The sequence below is a fragment of the Bos indicus genome, chromosome 1 (assembly GCF_029378745.1).
Source record: "Bos indicus isolate NIAB-ARS_2022 breed Sahiwal x Tharparkar chromosome 1, NIAB-ARS_B.indTharparkar_mat_pri_1.0, whole genome shotgun sequence".
In the NCBI taxonomy this organism is placed as follows: Eukaryota; Metazoa; Chordata; class Mammalia; order Artiodactyla; family Bovidae; genus Bos; species Bos indicus.
Window position 1 is genome coordinate 117,173,863 of NC_091760.1, and position 22,445 is coordinate 117,196,307.

The following is a 22,445-nucleotide window of genomic DNA, read 5'->3' on the forward strand; positions in this document are numbered from 1 at the left end:
TTCATTTTATTTAGACTCGTACAAACGATCTGCAAAATTCTGAAAAGCTAAAGTGAGCAAAAAAGAAGGAAGCAGGTCCCAAAAATAACTCAGCCTAACAGTGACTACCAAGGTTAGTTAGGTTCAAGAACAGAAAAGGGGTCTAATAGGTGAGTCAGGTTTAACAGAAGGGATAGAAGCAAAGAGGTTAAAACAACTGTCTAAGGACCTTTATCAGTATCTATTGCTCCATCAAGATTCCAATTCCATAAATTCCAGGGGATCTACAGTACATGAATTAATACACATCTCTGTTGGACACGTGCCTAGCTACCACCACCTGCTGCTCCTTTTGTTCACTAGCTAGGTTAAGACAGCCATGCGCTACACTAGGTATTTAAGAAGACAGTTTGAAAGGCTAATTCCTTTCTCCATTTTCCTCATAACACCCAGGCTGAGTTACAGCTACCCTATATAAAAAGGAGGAACAATGCTGCAGCTGGGAAAACCCTCAGTACAGGGTGTCCTAGACTCTCCTTCCTCTACTTGGCTCTACATCACAGCTCACAAGTGTGTGTGTGTGTGTGTGTGTGTGTGTGTGTGTGTGTGTGTGTGTGTGTGTGTGTGTGTGTCCTCTACTTGGCTCTACATCACAGCTCACAAATAGTGTGTGTGTGTGTGTGTGTGTGTGTGTGTCCTCTACTTGGCTCTACATCACAGCTCACAAATAGTGTGTGTGTGTCTGTGTGTGTGTCTGTGTGTGTGTGTCCTCTACTTGGCTCTATATCACAGCTCACAAATAGTGTGTGTGTGTGTGTGTGTGTGCGTGTGTCCTCTACTTGGCTCTACATCACAGCTCACAAATAGTGTGTGCGTGTGTGTGTGTGCTCTACTTGGCTCTACATCACAGCTCACAAATAGTCCGTGTGTGTGTGTGTGTGTGTGTGTGTGTGTGTGTGTGTGTGTTCTGTTAAAGGCACACTCACCTTAGAACATGCCTAAAAACTAAGAACCTATCATCTTCATCAAATGATTCCATTTGGTGTTCTGAAACTTAGCAGAGCTAACCCCACACTGCATTTAATTCTCTAAAATTCAGGCCTCAATTCTAAGAGGCCCTTAAAATATTTCAATCCCATTTTAATGTTTCTAAAATTGTACTGCTGTAGAGTTGGTGGGTACATTTAATATAGTGGTTTCATTCTCTGAAATTACATTATTAAATCAATGGGATAGCTTAAAACATTGACTTAGGAAAAAATTTTAAAGTATTATCTCCATTTTCTTAAAGCCATATTACAAAAGCATCAAAATCATACTGCTTGTATTTTACACAAATACTCACACTGTGGTCACAACCAAGAATAAATCAGTCACATGACTAACATAATATCCACAGGAGTAACGTAAAATATTGTGTTGGTGTCATAAGTTAATATAAACTGCTGCACTAACATTGAATAAAGCAAAAATTCTATTTGGTTTTTAATTAATTTAAAATTTGGAAACAATTTTAAATTTGAAATCTAAAATTTCTTACATGGAACTTTTGGATTATATTCAGTATTTTAGGACCCACTTAAGGCAGCGATTTTAACATAGCTATTTTTATTTTATGCAAATGAGAAATATATTCAGATAATTTCAAAAAGAAATTTTTCTATTATTCATAAAAATTACATGCAGAGAAATTTACCTTGCAGAATATCTTTTGGTGTGCATATTACTAACTCTGTTATATTCATTATACCATTCATACCACCATTTTATTCTCATTTCCAAATAGTATATCAGTATTTTGTTTCTCAATTAAAGTTTCAAAGGAATAATTTGGAAAATGTGTAAGTTCAAACTAAATACCTAAGCCAAAATTGTGAATACACAGTACAATCTCAAACATAAATTTTATGATCACTGTGGAGAAATGTGATATACAAGAAAAAAATAAAGTAAAGAAACAAGGGCAAAATAAAGCTTGAGGATCACTTAAGTCTCGTAAATAGAGATACTCTCTCAAACAGACCACCACAAGAAAACAGCTTATCAAATCAATAAATACTAGGCAGACGCTATGTTTAAAAAAAACATTATGGCTAAGACGATATTTACAATAATCTTTGGATATGTCTAAATGAATTATAAAAGCATTAAGATCAAACATTTTCAAATTTAAACATAAACATCTGGTAGATGCTGAATTAGCTGTGCTCTGTCCCCCTCCCAGCCCTCTATCACCATCTAGTGGTAAAATTTATGAAACAACTGAAAACGACTCCAGTCCTATTTACTGCTTGTGACTACACATTACAGTCATCTTTAGTGCTAACAAAAAGCAGTGTGTGTGTGTGTGTGTGTGTGTGTGGGTGGGTGTGTGCGCGCGTACGTGCGTGCGTGCATGTGTGTGTGATGGGGCTGGGGGGTGCCGCTTCACAGGGGAGGGCACAACAGTCCTGGAGCTGCCTAGATAAATGTAAGATGGAAATGTTTGACAAAAAATAAGGCCTATAAGAAATAATGTTGTTGTTTAATTGCTAAGTCTTGTCCAACTCTTTTGCAACCCCATGGGCTGTAGCCCGTCAGGCTCCTCTGTCTGTGGGATTTCCCAGGTAAGAATACAGCAGTGGGTTGCCTTTTCCTCCTCCAGGTAAGTTACAGATGTGTCTTAAAAAAATAAAATAAAAAGGCTGAAATATACATAGATTTCATAGGGAAACGGAACAAATATTGACTATGCTTTTTGACATACAAAAAAATTTATTTAAATATAATTTACCGTTTCAAAATTTATTAGAATTAGACTAATATTGTTAGTGTTAAAATGTTTAACTTATCAAAAAATGTATGAGATTCAAATGGCAACTTTTATTTTGAATATTCTTAAATTTTTCTTCTAAGCTACAATACTGAGATTTAAAAAATCATCTAAAATGATTTAAGAAAATGGTGTAATGTGGCTATTAGATAACCTAGGCTTTCCTTGCCTCATTTGGAAACTCAAGATATGGAATTAAATCAGAAATTCCTTTCTTTCAAACACCTTCCTAGGCAAGTATTCTTAATAAAGTGGCCAGCTTCTCTTTGAATAATGCTAGAGAAATCTGTTGATTGCAGCAGCTCTTAGAAACAAGCCACACATCAGATTAGATCATCCTAACTTATCAACAAGAATCCAGAATAGTCGACCAGATTGGCCAAAGCTTCTAAATCTAGGTTTAAATGTTACAAGCAAGACTTTCCAACAAGACTCTAGACACGTTTACCTGAACACAGATACAAACACACAGTACTTATAACTAGGGCTAAGAGATTTAGTATACCAAAGATAACTCAGCTCCCTAACCTATGATAGCTTCCAGGTGGTGCTAGGGGTAAAGAACCCGCCTGCCAATGCAGGAGACATAAGAGACTCAGGTTTAATCTCTGGGTCAGAAAGATCCCCTAAAGAAGGAACTGGCAACCCACTCCAGAGTTCTTGCCTAGAGAATCCCATGGACAGAGGAGCCTGGAGGGCCACAGTCCATGGCTCAGTCGCCAAGAGTTGGACACAACTGAAGGGACTGAGCACACACAAAAATACACCTTAAAAATCACTTCCCATTCTTAAGATTGTTACTACTATCCCACAAAATACCTTCAGTAACAGTGAAGCCATCTGTCAATTACCAAAAATAAATTCAGTGTTTTTTCAAAATGTCATATCAACTGTATTTTTAGATTTTTATGTGCTATTTTATGCAGCTAGGGAAATGCAAACATTAAACACAATGGAAAAAATGAATGTGTAAAGAGATGAATACTGGGCCAAATACTTATGTGATAAAAATTTGGAATCACCTAGATCAGAACTTCTCAACTCCACTGAACCCAATGCACTCTTTCTGTGAGATATGCTTCAATGTATTTTTAGTAGTAGTAGCATTAGGGCTTCCCAGATGGCACCAGTGGTAAAGAACCTGCCTGCCAGTGCAGGAGAAATGAGACATGGGTTCGATCCCTGGGTCAGGAAGATCCGCTGGAGGGGAGCATGGCAACCCACTCCAGTATTCTTGCCTGGAGAGCTCCATGGACAGAGGAGCCTGGCGGGCTATGGTACATAGGGTCACAAAGAGTCAGACACGACTTAGTCTGAGCACAAATGAGCACAAGCAGTAGTGTTAGTCATCAGTTATGTCCAACTCTTTGCGACCCCCATGGACTGTAGCCTGCCAGGTTTCTTTGTCCAAGGGGTTCTCTAGGCAGGAATACTGGAGTGAGCTACCATTCCCTTCTCCAGGGGATCTCCCCGACCCAAGGATCAAACCCAGGTATCTGTCCGACATTGCAGGCAGATTCTTTACCATCTGAGCCACTAGGGAAGTTCAATGTATTTTTAGTACACTGATAATATAATCTATCCATACATGCATACCTCGCCTTGTATGGTAGTGTGGGACCATAAAAATGAGGACTGCGTCACTTTCTCTATGCTATCCAAGGAGGCTCCGTACCTTTGGGTTTGATAAACGCCATCACCATCACCCAGGCACCTGAATGGAAATTCAGAGTCATCCAATGGCTCTTCTTTCCTTCCCCCCACTAGCAGCCCTGCACCCAGTCCTGCAAGTCTGCCCTCACACACGGGGGACAAGCTAGGCCTCCACCCCGAATGGCCCCGTGTCAGGCCTAGCTCAGGCTGGAGGCGGCTGTGTGAGCTCACAGACCAGCAAGGACCTGTGAGCACAGCAAAAAACCTTGGCCCCACCTCCCACTGTGTGTCCAGCTGAGAGGAGAAAATGAACCAACCTCACCTTGATTTTAAACTGCCAGCACTTCTGCTAGGAGCCTCAAGCTTCCCATTCTGGCCTAGGCCCTCACATATTCCTTTCTAGAACTTCTAACACTACACAGCTATTTGCTAATGAAATAAAAATAGCTAACTTTTATTGGCATTCCCTACAAAGCAGGCATCATTTTGAGCTCCTGACCTGACTACCTTTATGCCCTTGACAAACTCCAAGGAAGCACTGGCATTACCTTAACGTCCTCAGGGACACACAGGTCAGAAAGGCTATTGCTGGGATCCAGACTTAGGCCATCTGGCTCCAGAAGCTCTGCTTTCGATCAGTCTCAATAATGAAGTGAAACACATGCCTTAAGGTGTTACTGATACGACCAAGAGCCTTGCAAATGATTTATGTTGCCTAATGCTAGGAATACAAACACACTGCAAATAAGGTTGGGAATGAAGCTAAGCAGCACTCTTAAGCAAAGTCTCAATAATTCCTTTACTAAACCTGAAAGATTATACTATTAAGAGAACATTGAGTCCAACAATCACACATATTTGGTCATTTTACTCCCTCATAATTCAGACGAGGGGGCTTCCTTGGTGGCTCAGCAGTAAAGAATCCACCTGACAATGCAGGAGACGCGGGCTCAATCCCTGGGTCAGGAAGATCCCCTGGGGAAGGAAATGGCAACCCACTCCAGTATTCTGCCTGGAAAATCCCCCATAGACAGAGAAGCCTGGCAGGCTACAGTCCATATGGTTGCAAAGAGTCGGACATGACTTAGTCACTAAACAACAATTCAGATAAGCATATAATTCATGATCAAAACCTGGCTACTTTTGAGTGTGGAAGTGTCAATTACTGAGCTGGCACAGGTGTAAACTGAGACAGTGTAAACAAACCTGGACATATGGCCCCTATGCTCACAGCACATCTGAAAATTCATGTCTGTGAGGATTGCGTTACCCAGTTAAACAAGCAGTTTAGGACAAGGATAAAGATATCAAGAAACCCAGCCATTTCATCAAGTTGAAGCCCCACCATGAAGTCTCTTCTGTCCAGTTTACTAGCACAAACTATGAACCCCTGGATGCTGGACTCACAACTATTCAACAAAAATCTCTAATGGAGGTTTCCTGGGAATGTGGATAATGGTTTCTAGGTCAGTGCTCATTGAGAATGGCTTTGTTTAATACCAAAAGAAAGAACCCTGCTCACCAAATTTAGTACTTTTGCCTTGGCAAGCATAACATAATCCAAATTTTAATTTAAATTTTCTCTCTCCTCTGCAACAAAACCATCACGGATCTGTCACACCGTTAACAACTAAGTACAAAATTTATGACTGGTGTGACTTCAACAGGATTTTAGAAAAGGAGGCTGCAGCATTCACTCTTCCAAGGCACAGGCCTCTGCAGAGGCAACTAAACAAACTGGTGGGATAACAAAAGTGGTCAGGATATTGGGCCACCAAGGGTACCGGTGTCAGGGAACTATTATACAACTAGGGTTAGATAATCGCCCCCTACAAGAAGTATGCCAGGCTCCAGAAGAAACAGAACATGGGAACCCAATGAGCCTGCTGGTCATGATGAAGTCACACAAGTGGAACCACACGTCCTCCTTCAACCTGTCTGTGCTCTCCCTGGGAATCAGACAAGGGCAACACGCACAGCTGCTCCCCGAACAGCTCATTCAAGGAACAGACACAGAAACTTGGCCCCGTTGAGTCTTCATTCTGACACCAACTGGTCTGTGAAAAACAGCCCACAATTCCCTGCTGTGCTCCGAACGTTAACTAAACAGATATGTAGCTCTCTACAGCATGAATGGCCTAAAACCACAGAAAAACTTCTCAGTCACACCGCCAGTGAAACTAAATTGCCAAAGATGACCACACAACACTCACACAAACCAGAGGTATATACAAGTGTGCTTGGCTAATAGCAGCTTGCTAGACAGAGAAGACTGAGTCTACAAATTTCAGGTATGGCTTACTCGTTGGGTAAAAAAATAAACAGGAAAAACAAAAAACAAAAAAAACAACCCTGCATTCAATTTAACCTCAGACAAGTTCCCTGAAGTCTCCCCACCACAAAATCTTCCCCTAAACTTGAGAGCACCTTCTCCTCCCACACATCACATAGCTGAACAGGCGACATCGGTTTATCAAAACACCTCTGGGAAAATTTATCTAGCTGATAAATGTTCACACATGGAGGCATGGGAAAGTCTTCTAGCTTATATATGAGTTGACTTGAGTTTTGTGCTAGCAGAACAGCCTGCTGGTGGCCTGTCAAATATACACTGGACATCTGTTTGATTATTAAAGAAAGAGCACGCTGACCAGGAGTAAAGAATGTTCATTTCAAAAATAAAGAGTAAATGCCTCTCTTCCTGGGACACCAGTGCTGGTGTTCTGTTGATGATAAGACTCTCTTCCCAGGTGCCATGTCCATACTGATTCACTGTGTGTGTGCTGATTTTTTTTTCTTTTTTTTTTTTTTTGAAACCTTGAAGGAATGCATCCCTGGCTTGTTTTATGTTCTTTGTTCTGACAAGACATCAAACTGCACTGAAAACCATGTTCTTTGGAGCGATTCCTCAGAGTTATCTGAGAGGCTGTGCCCCAGGCTTTATTCCTCAGTTTGGCTCAAATAAAACTCTTCTCCTTTCCTATCACAGGTTCTTTATTATTTTCCTCAACATAATCAGAATGAAGTATTTACATTCATTAAGTCTCCTTCTGACTGAAGCTTCTCTCAGTGGCTTCTGAAGACTCGTTTTCCTAACTTGTTCAAATGATTTACTAAAAAGCTGAGCAGAGTGCTAAGCAAATAAATCGTCTTATAAACAGTGTACTATCCTCTAGCAGGAGTCCCCAAACTCTGGGATCTAATGTCTGGTGATCAGAGGTGTAATAGTAATAGAAATAAAGTGTGCAATAAACGTCATGACACTGAATCATCCCAAAACCACCCTGATCCCCAACCCATGGGAAAATTTTCTTTCACGAAACTAGTCCCTTGTGCCAAAAAGGTCGGAGACTGCTCCTCCAAGGGACTCATCCTGTGCTGTGCTCAGACACTCAGTCATGTCAGACTCTCTGCGACCCCCATGCACTGTAGCCCACCAGGCTCCTCTGTCCATGCAATTTCCCAGGCAAGAATACTGGAATGGGTTGCCATTTCTTTCTCCAGGGGACCTTCCCAACCCAGGGATTGAACCCACTATTCTTGCATCTCTTGTATTGCAGGTGGGTTCTTTACCAATGAGCCACCTGGGAAGCCCAGGAAGTCCATCTCATTTATCTTTACCCACAGGACCAGATACAACAGTTGGGGGACATTCCCTGCCTCTTTCCCATTTGGACAATACACATTCACTCAACAAACATTCTGAGTGCCTACTACAAGAATGGGCACTGGGGAAACCAAAATAGGCCAACAAAGATTGCCATTGCCCATTCTGGCTGGGATGGATATTAAAAAAAAAAAAAAAAAAAAGGCGACATAGGAAGAATATGAACAATGGCAAGATAGCAGAGACATGCCTAAGTTAGTGACAGGTGAGTCTTAAGAGCAAATGGGAGCAGAATGAAATGAGAAAGGATATTATTTTGGAGGCTCAGAGGGATAAAAGAAAATAGCCTCTTCTGCTTCATGGCCATCTTCTCAAAAAACTATACCTACAGGAGGAAATATATGCACTGAGATTTTATTTTTGTGACAGTGAGTTCTCAATTTTGACTCTTTGCTAATATCACAGACTGAAATTCATTCCTTCTGATTCTTAAGGTTATATCTATTATTAGCAACAAAGAAAAATTTTTTGAGTAATTCAACTAAATGAGACTAGGCATTCAGCTCATGGCTCAATATTAGTGCCTATTTCAAAGTGAGGTTTTTGTTAGTCCACAAAACATAAATATTGCTCACATCAGTTCTTTTTATAAACTGTCACTTCTGCCAATCTTCCAGTAGGGGGAGATATTGTAACAGACATTTGTGTCTCCAATTACAATTTTCGCATAAAGGGGAGAACATAACTGCCAATGAATTCCTGTGCCCGTTGCTCATTTCAAGAGTCTTTACAAAAAAATAAAGAAGAAAGAAACCATTGTTTTACAAAATAACGGGTAATTATGTCTTAAAGATATAAATCCTGCTACCCTCTTCCACTACCCTAAATCAATGCACTGACTTTGGCAGGATTTAATGCTTTCACAGAGGAAACACAAAAAGGCATGCCTGCATTCCATGTTTTTCTACCAGATTAGTTTTTAAAGCACATCTTCAATTTCAATTATTTTTACCAAAAAGCTCAAAAATGTCACGGTATCATGAATTATGAACACCTCAGCATGATGATCAAAATGCTCACACTCTATCCCACCCGCCTCTGCTGACTTTCCTTCCCCAGTTGGTGACTTTGGTCATACCATTCTCTTTATCCTGAAGGACTTTCTAGACTGAGTCTAGACATTAAAGAGACATCTAGCAAGAACCACTTGAGATACCACCTCCTTCACAGATCCTTTAAGATGGCAACTTTCAAACTCACTTCCCCTTTTTTGGCCACACCATGAGGCTTGCAGGATCTTAGTTCCCAGACCAGGAATTGAACCTGACCCCAACAATGAAAATCCCAAATCCTAACCACTGGACCGCCAGGGAACTCCTAACTCATTTCCTTTTAATTTCTCTATAGTTTCCTATAGTGCTTCTAAGGAGTCTTGTACTAAAATTCTCTGTATTCTTATCCCAGTGTATTTCTCAATGTCGAGTAGAATCCTGTTGCAACCATGATTCCCCCCAATACAAACACACACAGCATAATACATCACTTGCCGGAAAAGCCTTTTTAACTTTTTAAAAAATGATATAACCCAGTAAATAGCTCCTGCAGTTAAAATAGGTTTATCGAAAATCTTCATATAATGACTACATAAATTATGGGACCCTACAAAGTCATAGGGAGAAATAAAAAACTTAATTATACAGGGCTAATGTGAGTAAGTACCAAGACAGTAAGTGAGAAAGAGCAAAATGTTCTGGTGTGGCAAACTGTCCAACAAAGCCAAAGGGGAAAAATGTGGGGATAAGGTCATAACAATAAAGTTGTTTTTGTACTTACTGCAAAAAACGATTTGGGGGCAAGGAACAAACTAAGACATTTATAGAAATAAGTAAACCAACTTTTATGGCAGTTGTTGACAGGCTGGATGGAAACTGACTGGAAACAATAACAGACACTGGAGGATTCCATGTATTAGACTCACTCTATTGGAAGGACAAATACACAAGGGATGTTTTATATAACCAGTCTTAGTACTGACGAGGCAGAGTCCAACCTGGAAATGATGCTAGGGAAAGCAAATGTGTGAGTGCATGTGAGCATGGGGCGTGGGCTAGGGGTGGCAATCATACTGGGGGTATGTGGAGGGTTTTGAGATTAATGCGGATGAAGTCCCATGGTATTTTAATCTTAAGAGTTCCACAGAGTGAAATGGGAAGAAGTTGAGGGAACATAGAACTACTCAGCATAAAACAAAGCATCAAAAAAAAAATCAGAGACAAACCAGAACAGAACATCGATTATGTTATCTTTTTATCTTCTTTTTTTGTAGAATCCTGGAAGAAGGAAATATGTCCTCTATCCATTATACTATTACTATTTCCATCATCATTATTTTATTTATTTTATATTGAAACTGGTGTCCAGTGTTGAATAAAGCCAAGTTATTTGTGTTGTTAATCATCATAGCAAAATACTATTTAAATACACAAAATATGATCAATAGTTTGTCAGGATAAAATATTTTTGCAAACAATAATATGATGCATTATTTCCAATTCTAAACGGGAAAAATGTTTACAAGCTAATCATCACATTTAAGCATATCCACAAAATGACCAGCAAAAATCTCAAGGAAATACAAAATGGTAATGCAGGGTGGACTTTACATCCTGCATTGCAATACCTGAGTCACAAATATGCCCAGGTTTCCACAAGCTCGACACTCTGGGACACCTGAGGCCAGCTTTCAAAATCTGACTGACACACAACGTGAGGTGCATAAATAAAGGAAGAGTCCACTCCTAAAACTTTTCTGCTACAAAGGAGTAACGACAGACAGTGTAAGAATAGATTTATATCATTCACTGACACCCAATGCAGGAAAGGAGTAATAAGAGAAGACAGGCTGAAATAGAAACTTAAGGGCCCAGAAGTCAGACATCACTGGTTTTGCTACATGAGCCCCTGATGATATTCTGGCTTTTCCTCTTTGGGTTTTACCTGATCTCTGTATGCTGTAGCTCTATTCTCTCTCTCTAGGTCTCTCTACGATTCTCTCCTCTCACTAATACCACCCTCCTAGTCCTCCGATCATCACAATTTCTGCTCTCAGGGCACAAGTCTACATGGTGTCCAAACCTACAACAGTAACTGATAAGGACCAGGTGCCTGGAGGCAGCCAAACAAAGCAGGAAGCAAAACATCTGGCCGGAGGATAAAAGTTTCTCCAAATGTTGTGAGATCAGAGGCTCCAAAACAGCAAGGCCAGGATGCTCACCCCCAGGCCATATTTCTGACTTACCCAGAAGTTTTTGAAAGTAACAGTCCTGAGCCAAAAACATGGATTGTGACTGGTTTACTGAAGTAGGGTCTTAGAATCCACATATAAAGCTCCCCGGGTGGTACAGATGGCTAGTCAAGTATACGAACAATGACCTAACAGAGTCAGAACTGCTTCAGAGTTCCCAAGTGAGTGGAGGCCAAGAAGGGCAACCCAGAAACACAGGGAAAAACAGGTGGCAGCTTCAGGTTTTTCTTAAAAGTCTCTCAAACATTTACTGAGAAACCACAAGGGACTTCCCTGGTGATCCAGTGGCTAAGACTCTGAGTTCTCAATGCAGGAGGCCCCGAGTTCAATCCCTGGTCAGGGAACTAGATCCCACATGCTGTAAATAAGAGTTCATATGCTGCAACTAAGACCCAGTACAGGCAAGCAAATAAGTATTTTAAAATAAATAAATAAAAATAAAAAAACATAAGAAGAGACCTTGCCCCACTGGCAATAAGCCCCTACAGCCAAAAGTTCTACTAGCACAAATACTCTGTCTTGAGATATGCAATCTTGAGAAGATAAGATAACCAGATAACTCACCAAGTTTTTCCTGGATACTTAAGTTTTCATCTTCCCTAATTCCAAGGCAAGTACAGCCTTTAACCACTAACTTGACCATTCATCATCACCTGCACCACTTAAATGCCTGCCATCTCTCTCTGTGAAAGTGTTAGTTGTTCAATCATGTCCAATTCTTTGTAACCCCATGGACTGTAGCCTGCCAGGCTCCTCTGTCCATGGGATTCTCCAAGCAAGAATACTGGAGTGGGTACACTTCTCCAGGATACCTTTCCAACCTAGGGATAGAACCCAGCTCCTGCATTGCAAGCAGATTCTTTACCATCTGAGCCATCTCTACCTTGGAATAAAATGTTACACGGGCATACAACCAGATTTCGTGATAAGAAAATACACTCTTCCTGTGTGCCCAACAAGGACTGTCTGATGCTTGATGAATTAATGAATCAGTGTTCACTGTTCGTGTGGATGTAGAAAACAGCTGTTGAGCTGGAGAAGGATCCTAAACTCTTGAGTTTAAATTTTGGCTGCAAAGTCCTGTCCAGCTACCTCCTCACTTGAACAACTTGGTTAAATCCTCCCAAGCTCTCTTCTCTCGTCTGTAAAAAGAGAAATAGCTGGCCATCAACTGGCTCCCATGTAAACTGGGCGCAAAAGCTTCTGATACAAAGAGAGCCCTCCTCCGTCAAATGTCTGGGATGTCGTGTACCTGAGCTTTGATCCAGTCCTTACTGGTGAGCACTGTTCTGAATCCCCTGGTTTCCTGCCTAGACAACTCACTACACAGCAGAGGTCACAAACCAGCCTTCGACAAGCCAGGCACAGTCAGGGTCTGTTTCAGCCCACAAGACATCAGGCCTACAGAAGCATCTGACTTAGATGACAACATGTAGACATAATAGTGCAGTTAAGAGGAGCACCGGCTCCAGGAGAGGCTCTGTGGAATCTCTGTGCCTTGGTTTTGCGTCTAAGAAAGAGGTGGAACCAACCCAGCTCATAGAGCTGTTGTGAGAGCTCCTTGAGTTAAAACACATAAACACAACAGGTGTTTAAAATGACACATACAATCACCATTCGAGGCTCTGACAACACTGACCTATCCACAGAGGAGGCAATGAGGGATGCTGACAAGGTCTAGTTGAGAAGCAGCTGCCCACTTGGGTGGGCCATGAGCGCTACACTTCACAATTGCTGGATCCCCAAGGGTCTCACACTTGTCTGGACTACCTGCTATCAGGGGACCACCCGTAGGGCTATCCCTTTGGCCTTGGGCTTTGCAACTCCTGGTATTAAGAAGAAAATGGGCAGATCAAGTAAATTTTAATGTAATGATCATTTCCATCATAGTCATGCTCCATACAAATGTGGAGCACCCGTGGACAAGGCAAGAAGCATAAGAGCACAAGGGGACAATTAGTGGGTGTTTCTGAGGTTGTCAGAACAAACAGAACCTCGTGCAATAAACCAAGGAAGCCTTGAGAGCCACAGTTAAGAGACTGTTAATGCCTAATCGTCCATTTAATCAGCATGATGTTTACATCTGAAGGACTCTGCCAGAGCCCTGGTAATCATCCTTATATCCATTTGTACTTCCTTGTATTTGCCTACCAGATCTGCCCACAGCTGAAGCCAGCAAGCCTCTGCAGGCACACGGGTGCTCTTAGCCCCAGTCAAAGCAGCAGTGAGGACTCTATATAGGCCCTGGGGAAGGACGGGGAATGGGTGCCCCCAAGCACAGTCAAGTGAGAAGCTTTCCTAAACCAGCTCTGGGTCCCTCGGGGCCTCTGCAGAGATTATTAAGATTCAATAGTGACTACTGCCGCCTGCAGCACAAGAGACCCAGGCTCGATTCCTGGGTCAGGAAGATCCCATTGAGAAGGGAATGGCTACCCACTCCAGTATTGCCTGGAGAATCCCCATGGACAGAGGAGCCTGGCAGGCTACAGTCCATGGGGTTGCAAAGAGCTGGACAGAACTGAGCGACTAAGCACACCATAGTTAATACTGAGTCTGTATATAAGACTCAAAATAAGTAATGCCCTTCATGAGGAAAGGGACTTGGGTCTGATTTAGTCACTATGTCATCCCCAGGGCGTGGAATACTGCCTACTACATAGTAAGTACATATAAAGTATCTAAAGCAGCATGGGGCATATCATAAGCTTATAAATAAGTACTACTGACTACTATAACTGCAAACGCTTCTTACGTTTTTAGGTCCAACTGAATTTGACACATTAAACTATGAGTCCACAGTCTGGGCACCTGAGTGAACACACCTGCAATGCAGCAGCCTAATAAACAGTCTTCCATCTGCTCAATATTCTGTAATAACCTCAATGGGAAAAGCATTTGAAAAAGAACAGATACATGGATAGGTATAAGTGAATCACTTTGCTGTACACCTGAAACTAACACAGCATTAATTAACTACACTCCAACATAAAATAAAAATTAAAAAGAGCCTTCCAGGGCAGAGTTTCTTTCTTATCTGTTTCCAAGTCACACACTTTGATGAGGGATTTACAGCCAAGTTCGGAGTACTTCTACCTGTTAACTGCACACTGTTTTTCAGTGGGAAGGACACTGGAGCCCTCCTTGGGACATTACAAGTGATGTTATAAGGCCTGAAAGGAACCAAAAATACAAAGAGGGCCCTGCCTCTCGCTTTCAAAACAGTAATATTAGCATCACACTTTGAGCAAAAGATTAACACATGATGAGATTACTGAAGTCCTACGTGTGATCTATTTGTCAGTAATGCTCAAATGTGGAAAAATTAACGTGGGGAAAACACAACTGACAATAGCAGCACCTCTTATCTAACAGATGGGTTCATGGATGCCAAAATGCTTCTTTACTCAAATGCTAGTTTCACATTTCCGGGGAGCCCAATCACCACCTGTTTCTGAACAGCTGTTTACACTGTTGTGGCTGCTGCTGAAGGAAAGGGGAGCAAAACTTGCCAACCCCAAATGTGTCTCTTTGATCTGTCAATTATTTTGAGCTGAAAATAAGCCAGGCCCCAAAGACTCAGGAACCTCTGACCTTTCCCCAACTGTCTAAAAGAATTGAGATAGAGGATCTCTTCCCTGAAGGGCGCTACCACTACAGATCCGCGTAGCGTAAAAGGAACTAGTTGCGCAGACACAGAGGGATGCAGCGCAATGTTTGTTAAAACGCCTCTCTGTCCCATTGTCTCTGCACAGCAGAGCAAACATTTGTTCAGCAAACACTTGCTCTTTTTCATCTTCCTGTGAATTCCCAAACCACTACCCCTAACATCTTTTGTCTTTAGCTGAAGATGGTATGTGAGGTGGTGACTTCTGCCATTTTGGTAAGTTACTCAGTCTTCCTGGTCTCTCCCACATATACATGTTTTTAAATTTTTGTTTTTCTCCTGTTAATCAATCTCACGTCAGTTTAATTCTTGGACCAGCCAGAGGAGCCCCGAAGGGCAGAGAGAAGTTCTTCCTCTCCCACAAGTTTCCTGTAAGGAGGGTGCGGCAAACAGAGCCTGGTCTCTACCCCAGTGGTCAGCACCACGAGCAGCCCTCCACCTCTTACCACATGTTGAATTTGGCAATAGCAAAGTATAAAAACAGAAAGCACTTAGGTTGTCACCTGGCTATTCATTTGCCAGATGACGTGGCAATGCTGGGGGGCTGGGAAAAAGTAGTAGAAAATTTCAAGAAGGAAAAAAAAAGGCACTATGCCTTTTTTTTGGATCACTGAAAGAAAGGAACTAATGTGGAGGCTGGCCCAACACCACGGAGATCCAAACACCTCTCTCTTCCTCCTGGTCTCCATTTCCCAACCTTGAGTGAGTTCTGACCAACCAGTTCAGCAGAGTGACAGTCAACCTACTATCTCGTGGTTTCTATCAAGTTCCTGGTTTTCATCTGTTCCTGAAGACAAGCAAGAACTCTGTGTCTAACAGTCTCAACTTGGAGCGTCCACTGAGACATTCTGAAATGGTTGTTGCGTGACTCACAGGTGAAAAACTACAAACAGGTAAGGAAACAGCCTTTCCATGAAATAACTTCAGTGTGTGTGAAAGGGGCATGAGAATGGAAAAGGAGATTTCTGGGCTTGGCAGTAATAATGCTGAGTAACACAGACTCTCTCCACCCTCAGTAAGTTACTGTGGGTTTGAGAACTATAACTGGTTGATACAGTAACGTATTTGCTCACACTCGTCTGAGGATCCAAATCTGAAATTTTACCACTGATGATTATTCAGGATTTCTGACTGTGGCTGTCAAATTACATCTGTGATGAGAAGCTATTAGAGAAAATGCTTCAAAGGTATTCACCCAGGACAAACATTTCAAAAGCCTGTAGATATATATCAAATTGCCTCTAAAAACTGCAAACTCAATTATGACAGTAATACTTATAAGTCAGTGTGAATATGTTTTCACTTACAAATTCATATATGCATAGGTATACAGTCAGTATCTATTTGTACATATATTTATATACATAAAAGCGTTTATCTTTGTTATTGGGATAAGTAACCCTATTAATACCCAGTAAGGTATGTATTTACCTTGAAAGTGAATTATAAACATCTAGTCTATGGGGTTGCACAGAGTCGGACACAAGTGAAGCGATGCAGCAGCAGCAGCAGCCTATGCATAGCAAAACTTTAAGTTCATCTGTTACTTATAATGGTCTAGGACTAACCAGCTAAATTATTTTTAAAAACTTTAAACATTATAAATTTAAATTACACACAGGGGAATTATTATATATCCACATTGTCAGCAGAGTCAACCAATCTCATGCCAGAAACGTTTTTTTTTTTTTCAAACAAGAGAAAAATGAGCCAAAGATCACACTGGTAAAACAGAAAGGAAAAAAAATACATATATATAGTTTGTACATTCATCTTAAAATATATAGACTTGAAAACAGCTTTGGCACCAGAAAAATCTAGGTAAGTTAAAAATAAATAAAACAATGTATTCACTCTAAAATATCAAAATAATATTTTATGATTTGTAAACATAAGTAAGTTTCATACTTCAATAAAATCTATAAATATACACTTAGAAGGATGCACACATATACACAATCACACACTGCTAACATGCACATCAACTGCATTGCCATTTTATAACACTCATGCCTGTTACAGCTGAGTAAGAAAGAAAGGAGGGGTCACCAAGATCCTCAGAGCGTGAAGACCCAGGAAGGGAGAGCGGGCAGGGCATGGGGAAAGAACTCCTGTTTGCTGAGATGCAAAAAGTGCCCGTTTCACACTTGAGGAGGCAGGCAGACAGGAGGTAACCACCCAAGAGAGATCACCCAGCTGATCTCGCAGTGAGCCTGAGCCCCTGGGCACAAGGAAGGGACTTGCATTCCATTCAGGGCAGGAGTCTGACCCCTACAGGTTTCCAGTCAGCCCAGCCTTCCACTGCGACACTCCTCCTGGCCCTGCCACCCTGCCCCACCAGTCACAATCCTCGGCATTGAAGCGCGACCTTCAACCTCTTCAACTACTTTCATCCTCAGTCATGCACTTGTAGGATGGCATTTCTAATTCCCCAGAGAGAAGAATGTTCAATTTAATGCTACACACATATACTGGAGAGAAAAATTATTCTAAAGAATAAGTTATAATCATCCCTGACATATTTAAATAGGATACAACAGGGTGAAAGAGAGAGGAGTAGAAAAAGTCTCTTAAAATCGGGAGTACGGGGGGTGACAGGGGGCGGTGAACGTGGAGTGGAGACGCACATTAAACCAGCTAAGGGTACACCAGGCAGCAAAATACTAAGAAATTACCCTCTAAAGGCCAGTCTACCACGCTCCTGAGTCTCACTCCCCTATCTGTACAACAGTGATGGCATTAGCACAGAATTAAAATCAGATATTACTTGTAAAGTCTTCAACATAGTGATGTAGAAAGTGTTCAGAAAATGTTAGTTAACATCATCATTGCTTTCAATATTCTTATAAAGACATTTAATCAAAGCAGATTGTACATGATTATGTATCAGACCATTGGAAAGCATAATTTAGACATTTCAGTACCTTTGTAGACCAAAATAGATAGATATGACATAAAACCATTTACAGAAACTTCCCTGGCAGTCTAGTGGTTAAAACTCCTAGCTTCCACTATAGGGGGCACGGGTTCAATCCCTAGTCAGGGAACTAAGGGCACAGCATCCTCCCCTCCAAAAAATTACTTACAACAGTGCCTGTGAAACACTGTTACACATCAGAATTACCCGGAGGGCTTGTGGAAACACATGTTCCTGGGCCCCACACCCCAAAGTTTCCATTTCAGTAAGTTGAGGGTGGGGTTTAAGAACCTGCATTTTAACAAAGTCCTGGGTGACAGTAACGGTGCTGACCTGGGGTCCACACTCTAAGAACCACTGATCTGCAGTGACTCTCATGTTCACATCTGCCTTACTAATAAACCTACCCACGTTTCTCATTCAATCCAGGTCAGTAAGCAAGAGGGCAAAATGCTGAATCAATGCTTAAAAAGCAAAGTTAAGGTCACTCAGTCATGTCTGACTCTTTGCCACCCCGTGGACTATACAATCCATGGAATTCTCCAGGCCAGAAATATTGGAGTGGGTAGCCTATCCTTTCTCTAGCGGATCTTCCTGACCCAGGAATCAAACCGGGGTCTCCTGCATTACAGGAGGATTCTTTACCAACTGAGCCATCAGGGAAGCCCTATTTAAAAAAAAAAAAAAAAAAGCACCATATTATCCTCCCATTATTCTTGATTTAAAAAGGAAGAGAAACAAACAGAGTCAAAATATTTCCATTAGATCTAAGATGGTTCTGAAAATCAACTGCTGAATTGAAAAACACTGAGGGTTTTGTGTGTATTTTTTTTTTTTTTTCCTCCAACGTTCAAAGAGCTAGCTTTGTTTCTGCAGTAAGGTAGGAGTCCTGGATGATGCAATTGTAGGAAGTTCACTTTAGTGCAACATGACGAAAGCAATACTTTCGAGTACTGATGGTCAACACTGCTGGCTCATGTTGAAGCTATCTTTCTGGGTCAGACTATGCCACTTTGAGCAGATGCACCAAGAACAGGAACCCTGACTGAGTTTTCTCGGATGGCTCCAGTAGAGCTGCTGTTGCCCCATTCTTGCTTTTATGGATGCAAAAGGAAAGAGTACAGGAATACTGTTGCTCATGAGGATGTTCAATCTATAAAATGTCTCTGGAAGGAATTTAGGTGCTGAGGCTTCCCTAAGCTGAAATCCCTATGGTAAAAAACCAACGTCACATTTATTTCATTTGGTTTCAACATTTCTTTGAGAGTTGGGTTGGTACCAGGAGAGTTGTCTCTGGAAAATCAAGAATAGACCAGTCCACAGAGACACAGGTCAAAGCAAAGCCAACACAAGTTTTTTGGGTTTTTTTTGTTTTTTGTCATCTTCATGGATATCCTCACATGTAGAAGGCTGAGAAGGATTTAACACTAAGGAGAGTATCTTTTAACTAAAAATTACATCATCATCACAACAGTGCCAAGCCTGTCTAGGGAGAACAGTAGTTCTGAAACTGCAGTCCCCAGATGAGCTGCAATACCACCACCAATGAACCTGTCAGACAGGCACAATTTTGAATATAAAACTTTGGGAGTAGAGTCCAGCAATCTGTGTTTTAATAGCCTTCCAGGTGATCTTGTTGTAAGTTCCATTTCTAATTCCACTGGGTAGTGTCACTGAATCCGGGGACAGCCCCAGTTTTCACTTTCTGACATAACTGTAAATAGTGTCCTCTTCCCACCTCAGAAGTGTCCTGGTTTGGACAATAAACTATATGGTCATCCTTGCACTTCAGATTGGATGCCATAAAGGGGTTTCATCGGTTGGACTCTGTTTACCACTAGGGATTTCAAATTTGCTTCACAACTGCTGCTATGTCCTGGTACTAAACCAACAGCCACCCTGAACGCTGAAAGATGCTTCATGAAAGTCTAGGGAGTATGGCTATTTCGGAAGAGGTATCCTATCATCACCAAAAAAGCATCCACCAACAAACTATATAAAATCTGGCTTAAATTCCCAGCATGTGGTATCAAGTCTCTTTTATCCAGTCTTCAAAATCCTTTTTACTAAATCTTCTGGTTCTACTATAGGGAGTTTCCTTTTCCCGACTAGTACAGAGAAAAGTGACAAGCTAGTAGATAATCTGCTAGTCTTATTTTTGCGGTAGTAACTTGGCAATATTAATTCACAGAAAAACCAAGTTCACCACAAAGCTTCTCATTCTACCTGTTCGTTTAAAGGCAAAGTGAAATATTGGTCATATGCTTTTGGATCTTATCCATTTTCCATTCCTTTGAAATCTCTGTCTCCACTCAGCCTAAATTAAATTGTTAGCTTTTTATTCTTCACTGAAGTCTTCCATCTGCTGTTTCTTAAAAGCATCAAAGGCCTCCGATACCCTGTCCTGACCCTTTATCTTTCAGATAAAAGTCAGAAAGGGGTCAGTGGCTTCTACTCAGTTATGTAACATCTGCTGTGGAAGCTAAGCTCTCAAAGGAAAACAGGAAGATCAGCTATTTGGCATCTCACACTTGGCCCATAGGAGATTGTACACTTTGGTGTGATCACAAGGAAAAAGAATCTGATTCTCAATCTTCTAGGATCACACATATATTTTTATCACATGACTGACTTACACCAAGCTGGCCTGAAGTGTGTTAATCCTTTTATCAAGGGAGGATCTTCCCAGCTAGTCCAGCCCTAAGGTCAAAGGTTATTAAGTGAGCTCCCAAGAAGCTTCATCTAAGGAATATTTCCATCTGCTACAGAGGATAAATTCCTCTCTCATCCTAGAGCTATTTCTGGAGAAGGCAATGTCACCCCACTCCAGTACTCTTGCCTGGAAAATCCCATGGACAGAGGAGCCTGGTGGGCTGCAGACCATGGGATCGCTAAGAGTCGGACACAACTTGAGCGACTTCACTTTCACTTTTCACTTTCATGCATTGGAGAAGGAAATGGCAACCCACTCCAGTGTTCTTGCCTGGAGAATCCCAGGGATGGGGAAGCCTGGTGGGCTGCCGTCTATGGGGTCGCACAGAGTTGGACACGAATGAAGTGACTTCGCAGCAGCAGCAGCAACAGAGCTATTTCAGTCATTATCATTCAACAAATACTGATTCCTTACTGTGTGGCAGCCAAGATTCTATATACTAGAGATACTCTGTTTGTAAGAGGCCTTCACCTCATGGAGCTTATGTTCTAATAGATACAAACACAGACCTTTCCAAGGTCAATCTTTCTCCTTTGGGAAATGATACTTACTCAGTATGACAACAATTTTTGGGCATATTTTAACTTATTAGGTTACATTTTGGAGGGGAAATGGCAATCAACTTCAGTATTCTTGCCTGAAAAACCCCATGGACAGAGGAGCCTGGCAGGCCACAGTCCAAAGGGTCACAAAGAGTCTGACACAACTGAGCAACTAACTAATAAGCACAAAAGCAGGTTACATTTTTATTTTCTTAGTAGAGATTTGGAGGGGACCCTAATCTCTTCAGAAGCCAATCAGTATTGACTGACTTGATTCACATCCTACACCTAACTCTAGTAGGAGCTGACTGATAGCCTTGCATGCACTATGACAAAATGGAATACTGAGAACAATACTAAATATTTTTAACTGTCCTAGAAGCTGCCCTGTATTGTTTCATATTCTCTCTTTCCTGGCCCCTGAACCTGCCAGTTACGTTTCTGCACAAAGGATCTCACTACTTCTTTCCCTACTATAAATATCTCCACAAATCTTTATAGAAGTGAAAAAAGGAAGGGAAAGGATATGTTCTAAGAGGAAAAGAAAACCTAAAATGTAAGATTTGCTGCCTCTGTTATCACCAAGTCTTATAAAGAGTTTGAACACAAGCAGTCCTTGTCGCCAGGGTCCCTGAAGCAGGTGGCTGGTTAACCAGAAAACTAGACGAAGTAGGAGTCATGTTTGTTGTTGCTGTTTAGTCGCTGAGTCATGTCTGCTTTTTGTGACCTTGTGGACTGTAGCCCACCGAGCTCTATCCACGAGATTTCCCATGGAGAATGTCGGACTGGGTTGCCATTCCCTTCTCCAGGGGATATTCCCGATCCAGAGATCAAATCCCTGACTTCTGCTTGGCAGGAGTATTCTTTACTACTAGGCCACTTGGAAAACCTCCTAATTACTTTTAGAAAAGGATAAATATTTCCTTTAAATACATTATTTTAACTTAAAATACATAATATATCTTTATTGCCCTTTTTTTTAGTGTTGTAGCAAGATTTTTTTCTTGAATATGCTTCTGTTGATGAGAGTTCTGTAATTAATTTTCCTTCATAAATAACTGTAGCATATTGCCAGTTATGACCAGTTTCTTAGTTTAGTTCAAGTAGTATGAGAATTTTTAAATACTTGAGAAGCCACAAGAGTTAAAGAAAAAAAAAAAAACAGACCTAGACTCTTAAGCCCTCAATAGAATGGAATCCGTCTTAACCTAATAAGGAAAAGACACAGTAAAGTTTCTCCACAAACATTTTATG

The 22,445-nt window shown here is 41.3% G+C and overlaps 2 protein-coding genes across 16 annotated transcripts in view; one reads left to right on the forward strand and one right to left on the reverse strand.

Annotated features, from left to right (window-relative positions):
* MED12L (mediator complex subunit 12L) overlaps window positions 1–22,445 on the reverse strand; it is a 506,270-nt gene that overhangs the window by 145,100 nt on the left and 338,725 nt on the right. The window lies entirely within an intron of this gene.
* P2RY14 (purinergic receptor P2Y14) overlaps window positions 15,215–22,445 on the forward strand; it is a 65,890-nt gene continuing 58,659 nt past the window's right edge. For 5 of the 9 annotated variants that reach the window (XM_070769203.1, XM_070769340.1, XM_070769089.1 and 2 more), the window contains exon 1: window positions 15,537–15,912. The gene's annotated coding sequence lies outside the window, so the exon portion shown is untranslated. Of the gene's footprint in view, window positions 15,236–15,534; window positions 15,913–22,445 lie in introns of those variants that run through there. The other 4 variants (XM_070769622.1, XM_070769681.1, XM_070769722.1 and 1 more) reach the window with 2 other exon arrangements.